Here is a 16,725-nt window from a genome sequence, read left to right on the forward strand (position 1 = left end):
TAACTAGAAGGGTTAAACTATATGTAGATCACTGTTTTACATCTTTGTTGTCTTGGTTTAGTATGAACATTCATTTCTAATTATCTTTATTTAACAGAGAACATTTTATGTAAACATTGGTATCTACTGGGGTATTGGAGGGTTGTACACTTTGGTAGACTTGACTGGAAAACCAGCATTCCCCTTTTGAGATACAAGATCCAAGATAATGCACCATATCCTGTGAGTTTAGCACACTGTTACACTGACTTGTAACATATCAGTTTAATATGCAGGACTTCTCATTAAGAAACATTAAACATTTTTCAACATAATATTAAATACACACTTCTCAAGGCATTGTTTTGTAGTTACCCTACACTGAGTAAAAAAAATTAGATTAATTACACTACACTGAGTAAAGAATTGCACTTAGATTAGTTACATTACACTGAGTAAAGAAAATTTAGATTAGTTACACTACACTGACTAAAGAAAACTTAGATTAGTAACACTACTTACAATTAAAGAAATTTTAGATTAGTTACATTACACTGACTAAAAAATTTTAGATTAGTTGCATTACACTGAGTAAAGAAAATTTAGATTAGTTTACATTACACTGAGTAAAAGAAATTTAGATTAGTTGCATTACACTGACTAAAGAAAACTTAGATTAGTTGCATTACACTAGAGTAAAGAAATTTTTAGTTAGTTACATTACACTGAGTAAAGAAAATTTAGATTAGTTACACATTACACTGAAATTAAAGAAATTTTAGATTAGTCACACTACACTGAGTAAAAAAATTTTAGATTACTCACATTACACTGAGTAAAGAAATTTTAGATTAGTTGCATTACACTGAGTAAAGAAATTTTAGATTAGTTGCATTACACTGAGTAAAGAAATTTTAGATTAGTTGCATTACACTGACTAAAGAAATTTTAGATTAGTTGCATTACACTGAGTAAAGAAAATTTAGATTAGTTACATTACACTGACTAAAGAAATTTTAGATTAGTTACACTACACTGACTAAAGAAATTTTAGATTAGTTACACTACACTGAGTAAAGAAATTTTAGATTAGTCACTGCACTGAGTACAGAAATTTTAGATTAGTTACATTACACTAAAGAAATTTTAGATTAGTTGCATTACACTGAGTAAAGAAATTTTAGAATTAGTTACATTACACTGAGTAAAGAAATTTTAGATTAGTTACATTACACTGACTAAAGAAAATTTAATTAGTCGCATACACTTAGATTAGTTTAGCAGCATTACACTGAGTAAAGAAATTTTAGATTAGTTACATTACACTGACTAAAGAAAATTTAGATTAGTTGCATTACACTGAGTAAAGAAATTTTAGATTAGTTACATTACACTGAGTAAAGAAATTTTAGATTAGTTACACTACACTGAGTAAAGAAATTTAGATTAGTTACATTACACTGACTAAAGAAAACTTAGATTAGTTACATTACACTGAGTAAAGAAAATTTAGATTAGTTACATTACACTGAGTAAAGAAAAATTTAGATTAGTTACATTACACTGACTAAAGAAATTTTAGATTAGTTACACTACACTGACTAAAAGAAAACTTAGATTAGTTACATTACACTGACTAAAGAAATTTTAGATTAGTTACACTACACTGTAAAGAAAATTTAGATTAGTTACATTACACTGACTAAGAGAAAACTTAGATTAGTTAGCATTACACTGACTAAAGACAATTTAGATTAGATTAGTTACATTACACTGACTAAAGAAAGAAATTTAGATTAGTTACACTACACTGACTAAAGAAAAGATTTAGATTAGTTTACATTACTACACTGACTAAAGAGAATTTTAGATTAGTTACATACACTGAGTAAAGAAATTTAGATTAGTTACATTACACTGACTAAAGAAATTTTAGATTAGTTGCATTACACTGACTAAAGAAATTTTAGATTAGTTACATTACACTGACTAGAAAACTTAAGATTAGTTACATTACACTGAGTAAAGAAATTTTAGATTAGTCACATTACACTGAAAGTAAAGAAATTTTAGATTAGTTGCATTACACTGAGTAAAGAAATTTTAGATTAGTTACATTACAGAGTAAAGAAAATTTAGATTAGTTACATTACACTGACTAAAGAAACTTTAGATTAGTTTATTACACAGCTAAAAGAAAATTTAGATTAGTTACACTACAAACTAAATTTTAGATTAGTTACATTACACTGAGTAAAAGATTTTAGATTAGTTACATTACACTGACAAAGAAATTTTAGATTAGTTGCATTACACTGAGTAAAGAAATTTTAGATTAGTGCCATTACACTGACCAAAGAAATTTTAGATTAGTTAATTCACACTGAGTAAAGAAAATTTTAGATTAGTTACATTACACTGACAAAAAGAAATTTTATTGGTTTGCATTACACTACTGAGAGTAAAGAAATTTTAGATTAGTTACATTACACTGACTAAAGAAATTTTAGATTAGTTGCATTACACTGACTAAAGAAATTTTAGATTAGTTGCATTACACTGACTAAAGAAACTTTAGATTAGTTACATTACACTGAGTAAAGAAATTTAGATTAGTTACACTACACTGACTAAAAGAAATTTTAGATTAGTTGCATTACACTGACTAAAGAAATTTTAGATTAAGTACATACTAAGCACCTGAGTAAAGAAATTTTAGATTAGTTACATTACACTGACTAAAGAAATTTTAGATTAGTTACATTACACTGAGTAAAGAAATTTAGATTAGTCACATTACACTGAGTAAAGAAAATTTAGATTAGTTACATTACACACTGAGTAAAGAAATTTAGATTAGTTACATTACACTGAGTAAAAGAAACATTTAGATTAGTTAGTCATTACACTGAGTAAAGAAATTTTAGATTAGTCACATTACACTGAGTAAAGAAAATTTAGATTAGTTACATTACACTGAGTAAAGAAAATTTTAGATTAGTTACATTACACTGAGTAAAGAAATTTTAGATTAGTTGCATTACACTGACTAAAGAAATTTTAGATTAGTTACATTACACTGAGTAAAGAAAATTTAGATTAGTTACATTACACTGAGTAAAGAAATTTTAGATTAGTTACATTACACTGAGTAAAGAAATTTTAGATTAGTCACATTACACTGAGTAAAGAAAAAATTTAGATTAGTTACATTACACTGAGTAAAGAAAGAATTTAGATTAGTTACATTACACTGAGTAAAGAAATTTTAGATTAGTTACATTACAACTGAGTAAAGAAAAATTTAGATTAGTTACATTACACTGAGTAAAGAAAATTTAGATTAGTTACATTACACTGTAAAGAAAATTTAGATTAGTTACATTACACTGAGTAAAGAAAATTTTAGATTAGTTACATTACACTGAGTAAAGAAAAGATTTAGATTAGTTACATTACACTGAGTAAAGAAATTTAGATTAGTTACATTACACTGAGTAAAGAAAATTTAGATTAGTTACACTACACTGAGTAAAGAAAATTTAGATTAGTTACATTACACTGACTAAAGAAAACTTTAGATTAGTTGCATTACACTGAGTAAAAGAATTTTAGATTAGTCACATTACACTGAGTAAAGAAAATTTAGATTAGTTACATTACACTGAGTAAAGAAAATTTAGATTAGTTTACACCACTACATTTACACACTGAGTAAAGAAATTTAGATTAGTTACATTACACTGAGTAAAGAAAATTTAGATTAGTTACATTACACTGAGTAAAGAAAATTTAGATTAGTTACATTACACTGAGTAAAGAAAATTTAGATTAGTTACATTACACTGAGTAAAGAAATTTTAGATTAGTCACATTACACTGAGTAAAAGAAAATTTAGATTAGAAATTTTACATTAGTTGCATTAGTTACACTGAGTAAAGAAATTTAGATTAGTTACACACTGACTAAAGAAAATTTAGATTAGTTACATTACACTGAGTAAAGAAATTTTAGATTAGTTGCATTACACTTAAAGAGAATTTTAGATTAATCACATTACACTGAGTAAAAAATTAGGATTAGTTACATTACACTGAGTAAAGAAATTTAGAGTTAGTTACATTAGTTCACACTGAGTAAAGAAAATTTAGATTAGTTACATTACACTGACTAAAGAAAATTTAGATTAGTTACACTACACTGAGTAAAGAAATTTGAGATTAGTTACATTACACTGAGTAAAGAAAATTTAGATTAGTTACATTACACTGAGTAAAGAAAATTTAGATTAGTTACACTACACTGAGTAAAGAAAATTTAGATTAGTTACACACTGAGTAAAGAAATTTTAGATTAGTTGCACTACACTGAGTAAAGAAAATTTAGATTAGTTACATTACACTGAGTAAAGAAATTTTAGATTAGTTAACTTACACTGACTAAAGAAATTTTAGATTAGTCACACTACACTGAGTAAAGAAAATTTTAGATTAGTTGCATTACACTGACTAAAGAAAACTTAGATTAGTTACATTACACTGACTAAAGAAATTTTAGGTTAGTTACATTACACTGACTAAAGAAATTTTAGATTAGTTACACTACACTGACTAAAGAAATTTTAGATTAGTTGCATTACACTGAGTAAAGAAATTTTAGATTAGTCACATTACACTGAGTAAAGAAAATTTAGATTAGTTACATTACACTGAGTAAAGAAAATTTAGATTAGTTACACTACACTGACTAAAGAAATTTTAGATTAGTTACATTACACTGACTAAAGAAATTTGAGATTAGTTACATTACACTGAGTAGAGAAAATTTAGATTAGTTACACTACACTGACTAAAGAAATTTTAGATTAGTTACACTACACTGAGTAAAGAAAAAATTTAGATTAGTTACATTACACTGACTAAAGAAAACTTAGATTAGTTACATTACACCGAATAAAGACAATTTAGATTAGTTACATTACACTGAGTAAAGAAAATTTAGATTAGTTACATTACACTGAATAAAGACAATTTAGATTAGTTACATTACACTGAGTAAAGAAAATTTAGATTAGTTACATTACACTGAGTAAAGAAAATTTAGATTAGTTACACTACACTGAGAAGAAAGAATTTAGATTAGTTTACACTACACTGACTAAAGAAAATTTAGATTAGTTACATTACACTGAGTAAAGAAAAAATTTAGATTAGTTACATTACACTGAGTAAAGAAAATTTAGATTAGTTACACTACACTGACTAAAGAAAAAATTAGATTAGTTACACTACACTGAGTAAAGAAATTTGAGATTAGTTACATTACACTGAGTAAAAGGTAGATTAGTTACATTACACTGACTAAAGAAATTTTAGATTAGTTACACTACACTGAGTAAAGAAAATTTAGATTAGTTACATTACACTGACTAAAGAAAACTTAGATTAGTTACATTACACTGAGTAAAGAAAATTTAGATTAGTTACATTACACTGAATAAAGACAATTTAGATTAGTTACATTACACTGAGTAAAGAAAATTTAGATTAGTTACATTACACTGAGTAAAGAAAATTTAGATTAGTTACACTACACTGAGTAAAGAAAATTTAGATTAGTTACATTACACTGACTAAAGAAAACTTAGATTAGTTACATTACACTGAATAAAGACAATTTAGATTAGTTACATTACACTGAGTAAAGAAAATTTAGATTAGTTACTACAAGTAAAAGAAATTTTAGATTAGTTACATTACACTGAGTAAAGAAATTTTAGATTAGTTACACTACACTGAGTAAAGAAAATTTAGATTAGTTACATTACACTGACTAAAGAAAATTTAGATTAGTTACATTACACTGACTAAAGAAATTTTAGATTAGTTACATTACACTGACTAAAGTAAACTTAGATTAGTTACATTACACTGACTAAAGAAATTTTAGATTAGTTACATTACACTGACTAAAGTAAACTTAGATTAGTTACATTACACTGACTAAAAGAAATTTTAGATTAGTTACATTACACTGACTAAAGGGTAAACTTAGATTAGTTACATTACACACTTCTAAGCTCATAGTGTTTAAGACTTACTTGATGTTTGTCTACTGGATTTGTAAAATTACTGTTTTCAATTGGAACAGTTTGAAAGTTTGTATTTGTTTCTTTAATTGTATGATTTCAGTTTTATCATCATTCAAATGTTTCACATCTTATATGTAAATGTGGCTTGTTTGGTTGAGAAAATATTTTATGTAGACCCAAAGCGAGCCATTTTACATATATATTTTCTCTACAAATGGGTTTTCTCGACATTGCTGATTTCACACATCTTGTTGAACAGTTTTTTCATGGGTTGAAGTAGGGTTCAATCTTTAATACATCAACTGATTCCAATAGTGGATATCCTCTAGATATTTCACTTCATTACATGCATATTTGTAACAGGTGTATGTAATTTATGTTAGTAGATTTATTTGAATTTATAGGAACATAATTAGAGATCTCTTTCTTATTTGCTTTGATTGAATTGGGTAATCTCTGATTTTAAATATTTTTTTGTTGTTATTGTAGGTGGAACATGTGAAAGTCATCCAAGTAATCAAACAGGCTCTTGTAAATCAGTTTATCTTTGGAATACCTGTCTTAATTTGTGCCTATTACCTGAGAAATGTGATAGGTTATTCTATAGGTCCAGAACTTCCTACCTTTCAATGGGTTCTGTTAGAATTGATTGTTTTTTGTGTTGGTCGAAGAAATAGCATTTTACTACTCCCACAGGTAAAGTCTTGTAAACCTGATACGTTTAGTGTTTAACTAGAAATAACTAACTGGTTTATTGATAACCTATTTACTGCTTAGCTGTAATTACTTAATTTCTTCTGTAAAGAGGAAGATGAGATGTTATTGTTCTTACAGAGGAGGATATTACATTGTTTTACAGAGGAGGATATTATTACATTGTTTTACAGAGGAGGATATTATTACATTGTTTTACAGAGGAGGATAAGATTATATTGTTTTACAGAGGAGGATATTATTACATTGTTTTTTACAGAGAGGATATTATTACATTGTTTTACAGAGGAGGATAAGATGTTATTGTTCTTACAGAGGAGAATATTATTATATTGTTTTACAGAGGAGGATAAGATGTTATTGTTACAGAGGAGGATAAGGAAAAGATTGTTCTTATGTTATTGTTCTTACAGAGGAGAATAAGATGTTATTGTTCTTACAGAGGAAGGATAAGATGTTATTGTTCTTACTTAAGATGTTTACAGAGGAGGATAAGATGTTATTGTTCCTTACAGAGGAGGATATGTTATTATTCTTACAGAGAGCTGAATAAATGTTTTATTGTTCTTACAGAGGAGAATAAAGATGTTATTGTTCTTACAGAGGAGAATAAAGATGTTATTGTAAGAATCTTACAGAGGAGTTATGTGTGTTCTTACAGAGGAGGATAAAGTTGTTATTGTTCTTACAGAGGAGAAAACAAGATGTTATTGTTCTTACAGAGGAGAATAAGATGTTATTGTTCTTAGAGGAGAATAAGATGTTATTGTTCTTACAGAGGAGGATAAGATAGAGGAGGATAAGGTGTTATTGTTCTTACAGAGGAGGAGTAAGATGTTATTGTTCCAACAGAGGAGAATAAGATGCTATTGTTCTTACAGAGAGGAGTGATAAAGATGTTATTGTTCCACAGAGGATTAAGATGTTATTGTTCTTACAGAGGAGGATAAGATGTTATTGTTCTTACAGATGAGAGATAAGATGTTATTGTTCTTACAAGAGGAGAATAAGATGTTATTGTTCTTACAGAGGAGAATACATACATTGTTTACAGAGGTTGAATGTTATTGTTCTTACAGAGGAGGATATTATATATTGTTCAGAGGAGAATAAGATATTGTTTCACAGAGGAGGATAAGATTTGTTCTGCTTACAGAGGAGGATTGTTTTGTTCTTACAGAGGGAGAATAAGATGTTATTGTTTCATTACAGAGGATAATATTATTACATTACAGGAGGGATATTATTACATTGTTTTACAGAGGAAGATATTAAGTTTTACAGATGAGGATTAAAGATGTTATTGTTCTTACAGAGAATATTATTACATTTCTTTGCAGAGGAGGATAAGATGTTATTTTCCTACAGAGGAGGATTTATTATTATATTGTTTTACAGAGGAGGATAAGATGTTATTGTTCTTACAGAGGAGGATAAGATGTTATTGTTCTTACAGAGGAGGATAAGATGTTATTGTTCTTACAAGAGGAGGATAGATGATATTGTTTGTACAGATCAGAATAAGATGTTATTATTGTTCTTACAGAGGAGAATAAGATGTTATTGTTCTTACAGAGGAGGAGAAAGATGTTATTTTCTTACAGAGGAGGATAAGATGTTATTGTTCTTACAGAGGAGAAGAATAAAGATGTTATTGTTCTTACAGAGGAGGATAAGATGTTATTGTTCTTACAGAGGAGGATAAGATGTTATTGTTCTTACAGAGGAGGATAAGATGTTATTGTTCTTACAGAGGATGATAAGATGTTATTGTTCTTACAGAGGAGAATAAGATGTTATTGTTCTTACAGAGGAGAATAAGATGTTATTGTTCTTACAAGGAGAGGGAGAATAAGATGTTATTGTTCTTACAGAGGAGAATAAGATGTTATTGTTCTTACAGAGGAGAATAAGATGTTATTGTTCTTAGAGGAGAATAAGATGTTATTGTTCTTACAGAGGAGAATAAGATGTTATTGTTCTTACAGAGGAGAATAAGATGTTATTGTTCTTACAGAGGAGAATAAGATTGTTATTGTTCTGAGGAGAATAAGATGTTATTGTTCTTACAGAGGAGAATAAGATGTTATTGTTCTTACAGAGGAGAATAAGATGTTATTGTTCTTACAGAGGAGGAAATAAGATGTTATTGTTCTTACAGAGGAGAATAAGATGTTATTGTTCTTACAGAGGAGAATAAGATGTTATTGTTCTTACAGAGGAGAATAAGATGTTATTGTTCTTACAGAGGAGGATAAGATGTTATTGTTCTTACAGAGAGGAGGATAAGATGTTATTGTTCTTACAGAGGAGGATAAGATGTTATTGTTCTTACAGAGGAGGATAAGATGTTATTGTTCTTACAGAGGAGGAATAAGATGTTATTGTTCTTACAGAGAGGAGAATATTATTATATTGTTTTACAGAGGAGAATAAGATGTTATTGTTCTTACAGAGAGATAAGATGTTATTGTTCTTACAGAGGAGGATAAGATGTTATTGTTCTTACAGAGGAGAATAAGATGTTATTGTTTTACAGAGGATAATATTATTACATTGTTTTACAGAGGAGGATATTATTACATTGTTTTACAGAGGAAGATATTATTACATTGTTTTTACAGAGGAAGATATTATTACATTGTTTTACAGAGGATAAGATGATGTATTGTTCTTACAGAGGAGGATAAGATGTATATTGTTCTTACAGAGGAGAATAAGATGTTATTGTTCTTACAGAGGAGAATAAGATGTTATTGTTCTTACAGAGGAGAATAACATGTTATTGTTCTTACAGAGGAGGATAAGATGTTATTGTTCTTACAGAGGAGGATAAGATGTTATTGTTCTTACAGAGGAGAATAAGATGTTATTGTTCTTACAGAGGAGAATAAGATGTTATTGTTCTTACAGAGGAGAATATTATTACATTGTTTTACAGAGGAGGATAAGATGTTATTGTTCTTACAGAGGAGGATATTATTATATTGTTTTACAGAGGAGAATAAGATGTTATTGTTCTTACAGAGGAGGATAAGATGTTATTGTTCTTACAGAGGAGGATAAGATGTTATTGTTCTTACAGAGGAGAATAAGATGTTATTGTTCTTACAGAGGAGGATATTATTATTGTTCTTTACAGAGGAGGATATTATTACATTGTTTTTTACAGAGGAAGATATTAATTACATTGTTTTTACAGAGGAAGATATTATTACATTGTTTTACAGAGGAGGAGGATAAGATGTTATTGTTCTTACAGAGGAGGATAAGATTATATTGTTCTTACAGAGGAGAATAAGATGTTATTGTTCTTACAGAGGAGAATAAGATGTTATTGTTCTTACAGAGGAGGAATAACATGTTATTGTTCTTACAGAATGAGGATAAGATGTTATTGTTCTTACAGAGGAGGATAAGATGTTATTGTTCTTACAGAGGAGAATAAGATGTTATTGTTCTTACAGAGGAGAATAAGATGTTATTGTTCTTATAAATGAGGATAAGATGTTATTGTTCTTACAGAGGAGGATAAGGTGTTATTGTTCTTACAGAGGAGAGATAAGATGTTATTGTTCTTACAGAGGAGAATAAGATGTTATTGTTCTTACAAATGAGGATAAGATGTTATTGTTCTTACAGAGGAGGATAAGATGTTATTGTTCTTACAGAGGAGAATAAGATGTTATTGTTCTTACAGAGGAGGATAAGATGTTATTGTTCTTACAGAGGAGGATAAGATGTTATTGTTCTTACAGAGGAGAATAAGATGTTATTGTTCTTACAGAGGAGAATAAGATGTTATTGTTCTTATAAGATTATATTGTTCCTACACAGAAGTGTCACATAATTAAATAACATTATTAAGCAACACCCAGATTCAAAGCTTTCATATAAAAGTCATGTTGTAGTGACAATAAAACATTAAGAATAATTGTAGTTTATAAACAGCATGTCCAAATAACACATGCTTTATTACTTATTTTTTGCTACAGTACCAGTGTATGTTATACTATGTAATTAATATTGCACTGGTGGTTGTAATAATAAACACATATTTTTGATACACTACCTATTTTCACAAGATTAGCTTTTCTCACTTTGTGCTTCCTTCTATTTGCAAATATTTTTGAATGCATGCCAACAGCCTTACCTCTTTCTGATAGAACACAAAGTTTCATTACATCTCTTATGTATGATGTCTCCACCAATAAGAGAGCACTACTGTTATATGGCTCCCTCTACGCCCCACCATGGAGCTATCACTTCTCATTACATCATTATTGAGAGAGAAGATGTTTTTCTTTAGAATAATTATTTTTATAATTATCACCCTATAAGTGGTTTAACATTCTTTAACTTTGTTTGAATTAACTTACTTCAAATTCCCTTAGTTGAACTATCTTTTATTTGCTGTACATTTTTTGCTGGTTTTGTATCACCCGTTAATTCCAAAGTCACTGTTACTACTTTGTGTGCATATCACTCATCTGTTAGCCAAAAGCATGGTGACCCATTGGGGGATTTCATGACCTTTGTTCTCACAGGGATGAAGCACTATATGGAAACCACATTGTTTGTGGCTTTATTCTTCCTGTACTTTTGAACCTTTTACAGGCATATGCTGAAGATAATTTTGATCACCCCAAAATTTGCTGTGCTTAACTACACCTTTCTGAGGATTCTGTTCAGCCTTTGTTGGTTCTCTCAGAGCTTATATCTCAGGTATGTGTTGTTTAAGTTCTTGCTATTGTTTTTTTTTTGTTCAGGTTTATATTGTGCTTTTACCCTCTTATTTTATGATAGCAATAATATGCCTCTTTCCTATAAGCTTTGGATCAGTCTGTGCTTGTAATTTGTTTTAGTAGACTTCCACATTTTGGATCACCAGTTGTGATTCAGTTTACTTATTTGGGAGGATGAGTCCCAAACTTTCCTGTTCATCCTACCTCTGCTTCATTTTCCAACCTTGGTTTTCCTGTGTCCTTGTTGTCGTGGGTTGCTCATGTTCAACAGGGCTCGGTCTATTCTTGTGAGATACCCAGTGTTCTTCATCAGAGCTGTGGTGTGGCTCCAAATCCTGTTTTTTGTCTTATCCTTTCCAGCTTTTTCTGTCACAGCTTCCCATGGTATTGCTGTTTGCCATTTTGGCAACAGTACATGGCATTTCCTTCCTTCCTCTTTGGAATCCCTGGTCATGCCACTATCTATCTGAGGCAGTTCTTGTCCTCCTACCATGTGGGTTTTACGACTGCCAGTTTGCCCTTTTGTGGAATGGTATACACCTTAGGGTCTTGTCCTTCAGTCTTCTGTCCCATATGTTTTTCCAGTTCAGAACAGGAGTCAGACAATCCTACTCATCAGCTCCTTCTTAATGCTCTGTTTTCTTCAACACCCATCTTGGTTGGGCCCTACATTCTCCTCTGAGACTCCATTTTATACAGCTGACCACTTGGACTGTCCTGTCTGCTCTTTCTACTAGAAAGGTTCTATAGCGTTTGTGGTGGTGGTGGTTGACTCACAAACCTTTCATACTCCTTGGCAGGGCTTATTTGCATTTGCTCCAGTGGGCTTTACATGGCAAGTGGAACCATGAATCGAATCCCCTTGTATGCTCCTATTCATTCCAGGGTTCTTGTTTCCTCCTTCACAGCCCTCTTATCTTTCCTTGGATACACTAGCCAGTTGGATTCAATGTCTCCTTCCTGGTGTAATCTCTTTCACCCATCATCTGTTTCACCTTGTCTTCTCATTTGTCTTATCTTTATTGGACAATGGAGGAGATTATACTGTTGAGGATTTCTTGTATGTTCTCGTGCCACACCCACATCAAGATCAGGTGAACAGCCACAGTTGGTAGGTGATATCCTGTGGATGCAGAAACAGAGATGTAGTGTAGATAGTGCTTCAGCTTCCTTTTGGACCCCATTCTGTCACGGGTGGTAACTGACCAGATATTCTGTCTGTACTGGCTATGTTGATCCCTATGTTTCCATGGCTGTGTACACTTATCCTTGAGATTGTTTATCATGTAAGATCACTAGAGTGTAAAGTCCTCATGATATTTGCATCTTAATGTGCCTGTTCAGGACCACACCACCAATAGAGTAGAACAGAAGAGGATTGTTGCTATGCCATGCCCTAGCCACTCTACATCTTGGGACACATCATTTCTTACCAATTTTCTGTCATGGTGTTGAATGATTCTACTTGTTTCATGTCTGTTTCTTGCACCATCCTCTCCTATGTGAATTTTCTTCCTTTTTGTTCTTGGCGTAGAGCTTGTTTAAATGAGAGATGTGTTGGGAGTCCAACAGAAGGAAGATTGAAGGCTTGTGGCATGCATTCAAAGAAGTTTTCAAACAGAGAGCAGCATAAAACAAGAAAAACCAAAGTTTGGGTGAGAAAAGGGAAGTACCTATTGGAAATACATTTTAATTTAGGAAAATTATAATTTTTCTTATAATGTGTTTAGATTTAACTATTAAAATGTTTAAAACTATAGAATGTAATTGTTTATTCTGGAGAATTTCTAACATCAGTTTTTATACGTTAAGGTATCATGAGTGCATATTTATCACATTCTCCTGACATTAGTTTTGCTGTGTTTATATACATACTAAAATTTCTACACTCAAACACTTAATAGATTCCTAGTTAAGACAAATGATATGTACCTTGATTTATATTAGTTTTAATATAGGTTAAAGATGTTTATGTATATAATTAAGGTTTCTTCACCATCCTCACATCTACAAATACATTCATAAACAACATCACGAGTGGACAGCTCCAATCGCTATAAGTGCAATTTATTGTCATCCAGTGGAATATGTTTTATCCAGTGTTTTGCCAACAATCCTTGGAGTTCTCTTTATGGGCAGTCACACTGCAACCTGTTGGTTATGGGTTATACTAGCCACCTTCTCAACATTAAATGCCCATTCTGGTTACCACTTTCCATTTTTCCCTTCACCTGAAGCACATGATTTCCACCACCTAAAGTAAGTATAGTGTTTTTTTCTCTTTTATGCATGAAAATTAAAACAGTTCCACAAATGCATTTCAAGTGATAATTTACTTTACAAGTTGTGTGTACTAAAAGATTGTTTCTTAACTTCTTTATGAGACATTTGTATCAACTATACTGGTGCAAGATTTTGTGGAACTGTTTTGTTAGTTTGAGAACACTAACAATAATATTTTTATCACTGTCATATTGTTGCAAGATTTTGTAGAATTGTTTTGTAAGTTTGAGAATACTAACAATAATTGTTTTTTATGATTATTATATTGTTGCAAGATTTTGTAGAATTGTTTTGTTCGTTTGAGAACACTAACAATAATATTTTTATCACTGTCATATTGTTGCAAGATTTTGTAGAATTGTTTTGTTAGTTTGAGAACACTAACAATATTTTTATTACTATCATATTGTTGCAAGATTTTGTAGAATTGTTTTATTAGTTTGAGAACACTAACAATAATATTTTTATGATTATCATATTGTTGCAAGATTTTGTAGAATTGTTTTGTTAGTTTGAGAACACTAACAATAATATTTTTATGATTGTCATATTGTTGCAAGATTTTGTAGAATTGTTTTGTTAGTTTGAGAACACTAACAACATTTTTATCACTATCATATTGTTGCAAGATTTTGCAGAATTGTTTTGTTACTTTAAGAACACTAACAATAATATTTTTATGATTATCATATTGTTGCAAGATTTTGTAGAATTGTTTTGTTAGTTTGAGAACACTAAAATAATATATTTACGATTATCATATTGTTGCAAGATTTTGTAGAATTGTTTTGTTAGTTTAAGGATACTAACAATAATATTTTTATGATTATCATATTGTTGCAAGATTTTGTGGAACTGTTTTTTTTAGTTTGGAAATGCTGACAATAATATTTTCATGGTTATTATATTTTTGTTTATGGACATACTTCCCCTGGAAGTGAGGGTAAAGGGGGAATTTGCCTTCCCTTTGAGAATGTGAAAACATTGTTGTTCTTTCTCTATTAACTAGATGGTTTAAAATTAACTGAAATGTATGTTTCTTCTAGTGGTTTAAATGCTTATATAAATGGATTCCATTTCACTGTTCAGTTAATATGTTACTATGAAAATGAAGCTGTTCTTTTCATTTTTAAGTAGTGTGATTTCCCCTCTGTTAGGAAGAAAGGTTAATAACTAATAACATATAAGACATTGATTCAAGGGTTAACATAAATTATTTGAAATTCAAAGTAACTTAGGGGTGAATATGTGAGAATCAGTTAATTTTTGTTATACGATTATTGAAGTTATCTCTGTCTGTAGATTCAACCAGAATTATGGAGTTCTAGGTGTCTTGGATCGACTGCATGGGACAGATATCCAGTTTCGTAACAGTACGATCTACAAACGCCATATCATGCTTCTCAGCTTGGTCCCCCTTAAGCAGCTGTACGTTAACAATAATAAACAGAAAGCAATCTAAATGTGTAACTGACTTGTTATTTCACTATACATGTAATTGATATTATAACTTTGTTTTATAATGATTACTGAAGATTGCTAAGAATTATTTTTTATACTAAGCTTTACTTGTTACATTGGTTAGTATGCTTATTGGGTGTGTTTTTTTTCAAAATGCTACTTAAAGTTGTTGGATGAATAATAAAGACTAAATTGACACATGTAAATTATAACATTTTCTAGTTTATTTTATGTGAGGATTTGAGTGGATGTCCTTTGTCAGTCAATGAAGAGCATGCTACAATGGAGTTGGGCCTAATTGGTTACTGGAAAGGAAATCTTTATCAGTTATTTCTAGAGGGAATCTTTATTGGTTACTTTTAGAGTATATCTCTATTGGTTGCTTACAGAAGTAATCTTTGTTACTTCCAGAGTACATCTCTATTGGTTGCGTACAGAGGTAATCTTTGTTACTTCCAAAAAGAATCTTTGTTGGTTACTTTCAGAGTGAGCCTTATTCTTTTGTCAGTATTGTATGTGCATGAACTGAAATGTAACTTTTTTTTCAGTTCATCTGCATGTATTTAGCAACCAGATTTGCTTGTCTTCTACTTTCTTGTTCTGTGATTTATGTATGTAAATTGCATGAGAAGTGTATATCCTACAGATGAATATGCGACCATATATGAATCCTAAAATAGGCTTCCCATAAATGCTGTGTTTCTGTGTAATAAATCTTGTTTTGATTTACAATAAATTAACACCAAAATTTTTAATACTTGGGCCACAAATTGGAATTATTGTTTTTGTATTTTAGAGCAGGAAAATTGATAAAATATCTGTGATATATAAATCTAGAAAATTACAATTTTTTTAGCAAATCTAAAATAAAAGAAAAATGAGTGATATTTGGGCAATATATCAAAGTTTTATTAATGTTTGAAAAACTACAATGTATTGTTGAGACGTTTGCCAACAATAAACTTATTTTAATAGGTCTACAAGTGGATTCTCATGTCAAGTGGTTTTTTGTGTTGACAATAAAATTTCTTGATTACTTTAATAACGTTAATTTTTGTTAGACTTTTTTGCATTTTAACAAAACATTACATGAACATATATTCATTGTTTACAGCATAAACTTACCTTCTCTTTCTCTGTGTTAACAACACTATAACAAGAGTGCTACAAAAAGCAGTCTATCTGTTTTAGTTTTCTTTATATATTTCTCTTTTGGTTTCTTAATAAAAATTACTTTTTTTTATATAACAATCTCTATGAGGATATACAAATAAACTGTGACCAAACAGTGAGGCCCTGCTGGTTTCTTAAATTTTCTGATTCTGTGGGAATTGAGACCAATTCTGTCACAGCAACAACAACCAACCCAGAGAAAATTCTGATCTATACAAGTTGAACTTCAGCAAATAATTACTGTCTTTCCTCAACAGAGATATTCCTGCAGATAGAAT

General features: G+C 30.0%; 1 pseudogene across 1 annotated transcript in view; it reads left to right on the forward strand.

The window, feature by feature from the left end:
- The window catches only part of LOC143245999 (fatty acid hydroxylase domain-containing protein 2-like), a 40,316-nt pseudogene extending 23,991 nt beyond the window's left edge, over positions 1-16,325 (forward strand). Inside the window, exons 4-7 of the transcript XR_013025713.1 lie at positions 98-222; positions 6,561-6,767; positions 13,517-13,789; positions 15,116-16,325. The product of XR_013025713.1 is annotated as a fatty acid hydroxylase domain-containing protein 2-like (transcript). The remainder of the gene's footprint in view (positions 1-97; positions 223-6,560; positions 6,768-13,516; positions 13,790-15,115) is intronic.
- Positions 16,326-16,725: the final 400 nt, after the last annotated feature.

The sequence above is a fragment of the Tachypleus tridentatus genome, chromosome 3 (genome assembly GCF_004210375.1).
Source record: "Tachypleus tridentatus isolate NWPU-2018 chromosome 3, ASM421037v1, whole genome shotgun sequence".
NCBI classification, from domain to species: Eukaryota; Metazoa; Arthropoda; class Merostomata; order Xiphosura; family Limulidae; genus Tachypleus; species Tachypleus tridentatus.